We start from the raw sequence: 6,000 nt of genomic DNA, 5'->3' as shown, positions 1-6,000 counted from the left end.
ACCCCTGCCACAATGTGTCCACCCTCAAAAGACAAACTTAAAATCCCACCCCCAGGCCCCCCTAAGCCATGCCCTGATCATGTTAGGTCATGCCCCCCCACTCAGGCGACTGGGATTGAAAAAATGAAGTTAAAAATCAACTTCTGTCAGCTGCAGGGGTGGGAGGGAAGGTAACTTTCTCCCTGCAAGCTCACGTTCAGTGAGTGAGATTTTCAAAAGAACATCCCTGTGTCCATCCAGGCCCTGCACCGGACGGAGGACAGGGAATCTGAAAGCCGGACTGTCCAGCCTAAAACCGGACCTCTGGCCACCCTAGGGGCAGGCTTCTGTGAAGGTCACAGTTAAGGGGACAGTCCACTATGGAGGTCAGTGTTAAGGGTGTGGGCTGGGAGCTGTGGAGGTCTTTGTTAAGGGGACAGGGAACTGTGGAAGGGGACAGGGAACTGTGGAGGTCACAGTTAAGGGGGCTATGGAGGTCAGTGTTAAGGGGTGGGGTGCTGTAGAGGTCACTGTTAAGGGGGCGGAGTGTTATGGAGGTCACAGTTAAGGGGGCTATGGAGGTCAGTGTTAAAGGGCGGAGTGCTGTCGAGGTTACTGTTAAGGGGGCGGAGTGTTATGGAGGTCACATTTTAAGGGAACAGAGCTCTTAAGAGATCACTGTTCAGGGGGCAGGTTATTGTGGAAATCACTGTTAACGAGACAGGGTACTGTGGAGGTCACTAATAAAGGGGTGGCCACTGTGGAGGTCACTAATAAAGGGGTGGCCACTGTGGAGGTCACTGTTAAAGGGGAGGGCACTGTGGATGTCACTGTTAAGGAGGCGGGCCGCTGTGGAGGTCACTGTTAAAGGGGCGGGGTTCTGTAGATGTCACTGTTATAGTGGATACTGTCTATCTTTTAACGACACACACAAACATTAAATGAAACAGATGAAATATACCCGAGCGAAGCCGGGTCCTTCTGCTAGTAAATATATATATATATATAGATAGCAAAAAAATGAGGCAGCACTCCAACGTCAGGTGAAAACCGTGGATCCTTTATTCCCCTCTGCAACGTTTCAACCGCTCATTGCGGTCTTTATCAATGCTTGATAAAGACCGCAATGAGCGGTTGAAACGTTGCAGAGGGGAATAAAGGATCCACGGTTTTCACCTGACGTTGGAGGGCTGCCTCATTTTTTTGCTATCTATATCTACCTATCGCCGTCTGAGCCTGCGGCTTTGAGGATATTTTTGCACCCATTCTACTTTTTGTCTTGTGCTGCTGGTTTTCTCTTTTTTGTTATTTATATATATATATATATATATATATATATATATATATATTTATATATGTGTGAATGGGTTGTGTGCACATGTCCACCAAGATGTAACATGACATCTACAGTATATGCTAATATTGATGGGATAATGCATCAGAGGCAGATGGTATTCGATCCACCAAGATGTAGCAATGATAGGAACCTCAGTTTCCCATGAAAGTAGAGTGAGGGAAAACCTAATGACATAAGTGCCATTATCTAGGCATCACTCACTAGGGAGTAGGCATTAGCAACACGTACATGAAAATCTGTATAAAAAGGCACACCATACAACATTGAACGGAGCCTCTCCTAACTCTGGGTGCATAGGATATGTCCTTTCACAATCGTTTGAATCAGGAATAGCCATTGCTTTTCCTGGAAAAGCAAACTGAAGGATATGTGGACTGTAAGATCGCCTAAGCAACACATTATTGCTATTATTACCTAAGCTTTATTTAGCTAAATAACATCAGTCTGTTATTATTAGTAACTAATGTTTCACAGCCCTTATGGTACGTCATCTGTTACTGTATAGTTTGATGTGCATTAGTATGGTTATACTACATGATTGTTGTTTGGTGCTTCTTCGTTTCATTTTGTTATCATTTACTTGCCTATTTTATGTCAATTATTAAAGCGGTTATTGTTATTTCAAATGATCTGTTTGTGATTACTGAATTACACATCCAGAGGTATCCTGAGAGAACCGTCAGGGGGTAAAGCTTGAAAGGTTGCACTTCTTGATACAACAATTAATCTCCAAAACTTGGCAGTAAGAAATGGTGACCCCTCGACGTCTCCACATTGTCCTCAGAAATGAGGTGTTTGGCTGGTATGGGTGAAGATGCAGATAGATGATACAAAGTGCAGGAAGTTTCTTGCAGCTGTGACTTCCTCCGATGCCGGAGAACCTTTCAAGGTATTGGTTTGGTTTTCTTATGCTGTGGTTTTGACGACTGAGGAAAGCAGAGACTGGAAGTAGATGCTGTTTCATGTTACTGTACTGCGCCCTTGTCAGTTTTCAATGGAAAGGTCTGAAGTGAGAACTTAAAGAAAGACAGAGAATTTCTCACTGCGTTACACGGGAAGCCTCGGAGAAATAATATACGGTATATACAGCATGTCCTGTACATATAGATCAACAATGTATACCGCACTTCAAGTATAATATTCTCACTATACCATTTGTATGATTAAGGTCATGAATCACCCTTTGTGGTGACTCATATCTGCTGCCTTGTGACAGCTAAGGACAAATGAATTATATTATTCAAGACATTTTACAGTAAACAGCTTGAGTAAGCAGACAGATTTCCAAGTGCGTTCATGTCCAGAATGGGCCACCTTATAAAGATTGCCTACATGGGTGATTGGTATCCCAGGTTAACATCTGATATTATTGGGGATGGTGCAGGAGTTAATGGTTTAGGGTACAAAGATTCAAAATTATTTATAGGGGGTCGAGCTACCTTTTGACCTTGAGCCCGTTTCTCTTCCCACAGCCATAGTTACATGATGTCATTCCTTTTGCTTGATTGTAACGACGTTGGTTGTTCACAGGTATGTACTTCACCCATAGCAGTCGCCTATCCCAGGGACTAGCAGTGTCTCCTGGTACTGAGACAACAACAGGACTTACAGAAGGGTCAAACTGTATAACATCCAGATGGATGCAAGAATAATATCATGAAGCAAGCATTGACCTAGGCAAATCACAAATATACAGGCATAGAAAAACGGACCAACAGAAGCCAGGAACCGAATGAAGATGGTAAGTTACTGCAGTTAGACCTAGAGGCTCCGCTTTCTCTGCAACTGCCGCTCCCTTTGCACTTTGATTGACGGGGCAAGGCAGTGTAAATGTGATCACGTCTGCCTGGCCCTGTCAAGCAAAGGGCAAAGCCCCTAGGTGTAACAGCAACTCTCTCATTGCACCTAGAGGCTCATTTGCATATACTAAAACTTTATTTTTCTCTGCAATGCGGGCATGTATGAACATGGGACCAACACAGGTGCCTTCAGCGGCCAAGCGCACATGCAACAGGTCAGTCAGTTTCATAGGTAAAAATCTGATGACAGATGCCCTTCAAGGTCAAGGAAGACTACAAGAACCAAGCTGCACTAAGAAGACAATCTAGGCTAGGAAAAAGATACAAGGAATGGCTAGGATTCTGGATACCAATGTACAGCGTTCACGCTATACCCTGCACCTTCAATGCAGAATGCAGGAATATTTAAAGGAAGGCTAAGCAATCAGGGACTCCTTTCTATACTAACCAAGCTCAGAAAAGTGTTCAGTTAACCCACAGTAAGGAAGTAAGGAAATTGCATAGCAACCGCCCTAAACAATACTAGTAAGACAGGAGAAGATGAGACAACAGGAAAAGCCCTGCAGCTCGTAACACTGCTGCCATAAGAATGGGGGTTCACGTATATAGCTCCTATTGACTTTAATGGTAAATCAGTATGCAGTGAACTTTCTTTAGTGGCTGTAGAAATAATTTGAGAATTTAGCCTTCTCAAGAACCCCCTAGGTAACTTCACTTGAAAGAATAGACGTAAAGATGGGCATACATTGTGGTCGATCAGTTATCCGTGGGATCGTTTGCATGAATGATCCTACCAGCAGCATGCCAGACTGAATAAAAAATAAATAAATCCCTGGTATTTGAGCAAAATGACAAATACTTGTCTAATTCGGCTGAACATGCCCTAATATTCCTAATGTGGCAATTATGAATGGTCATTCACACTCATATTTGAAACAGTAGTCGTGGGAAAATCATCATTGATAGTTGAGCCGGTGCTGGGTAACAATCTGTGTGCTTATCAACATCAGTAGGGGTATCTGAAGTACCCCCAAATTTGAAAAAGTTTCTTTAAAGTACCCATGCACATTAGAAAATGGAAAATGGGAAAGCGCCCAACGCGTATCGCCGGAGCTTTCTCATTTTCCAGGTCCACTGCACCAGCTGCTCATGTAGGTTTGGCCCTTCTATTTTGACCCCATTTTGGTCTGTTTGTATTGCTAGTGGTCTTACCTTATGTAACATTTGCTGTATTCTCTATATCGGACATTTATACGCTGGTTTATAATTTATATGTCTATGGTTGGGCAATTCAGTGGACCTGTATGTGCTGGTTATATATTATTGCATACCGCACCTTGTTCTAATTGTATACAATTTTTTAATGTGTCTGTTGGTGTATCTAATAAACTTTATATATTTTTGATACTTATTGATTGTCGGATGTGCATTTATGGGGTGGTTCTGGTGACCCTCTCTTGGGTCAGGTGATTTTGTTATATGCTCTTTTCACCGCCCCTTGCACTCCGTTCATTATTTGGTGTGCCCCCTGACTCTGTTATCTCATGACACTTAGGTAGATGGCGTGCAGGGTAAACACTGAAGAGGACGCAGTGCACAGGTGCCATGGCCCCTTTAAACACCTGATTGATGGGGGTGCCAGGAGTTGGAACTCTCCCAATCTGATATTGATTGATGACTTAAACTGAGGATAGGTCATCTATATATCAGTAGCCTGGACAACCCTTTTAGGCTCCTCTGGGTAGCTGCTACTGAGCCTCCTTAAAAGAGTTGTCTCATCTGAGACATTGGTGGCATATTGCTGGGATATGCCACCAATGTCAGATAGGTGCAGGTCCCAGAGGTGGGGCTCTAAAAGAGAAGGAGAATGCAGTGCGCGGCGTACTGTCCATTAATTTGTTTTTGGGAGTTCGAAAAAAGTGAGCGCACTCAGCTATTTTCGGAAGTCCTATAAAAATGAATGGAGAGCGCAGCCACTGCTCCATTCTTTGGGACTACTGGAAATAGCCAAGACAGTGTAGTCCAATATAAATGAATGAAGGGTAGCGATACATGTGCAGCTGCTCTCCGCTCACTTCGGGGGTCCTATTCTGGAGATAGGTGTGGGACCCACACCTACCTGACTGGTGACATATCCTAGCGATATGCCACTAATGTGTCAGATGGATTGAGAGGTCGGAGTTGAGAGTCTGTCCCCCAACTCTGTTAAACAAGGCCCTTTTCCAGACTTTGTAATGAACCTTTACATAGCTTTGTTGCACTGCTCACCCTCTGGTTGCCTATACTCCACCTTGGTGGTCTAAATATGCCAGCCCAGCAGCTCTGCTGCCACCTGTCTTTCACTCTGGCAGCAAATTATAAATATATATATACATTTCCATATTACTCAGGATAAGTGCAAGATAAGCAATGCACAAGTAGCAATTTTTGATGTAGATCAATGCTTTGTATAAACTGTAAAATGGTGAATATTCACTAATGCTCACGGGAAATGCTGTCAGCTCTATATAGATAAAATTGACCCATCAGTAAATCACAGAAAGAAAAGCAGCATCCACAAGTCTGTGTCCTCAGGCTGAGCTCTACCTCATAAAACATGTCTTTCAGGCACTAGCATTGTACCGGATGTGCGCCAGAACTGTCAATTAATTGCTGAGCTATTACCACCCTCTAGTGGTTGTGTCTGCTTTTACTGCGCTCAGACATTTAATTACATAAAGTGCTGAAGAAATTATTAAAGCCTTGTCTGGTATTCATAGCCTCCTCCACCTTATAATATTAATGTGATGGACTAAATCGTCACTGGGGCTGCTGGAAAAGCCTGAGGGCCAGGCTTCTTCCTACGGACTATGGACCCAGAACTAT

This window comes from Bufo gargarizans, chromosome 6 (assembly GCF_014858855.1).
Source record: "Bufo gargarizans isolate SCDJY-AF-19 chromosome 6, ASM1485885v1, whole genome shotgun sequence".
Taxonomy (NCBI): Eukaryota; Metazoa; Chordata; class Amphibia; order Anura; family Bufonidae; genus Bufo; species Bufo gargarizans.
This window is presented reverse-complemented; position numbering follows the sequence as displayed.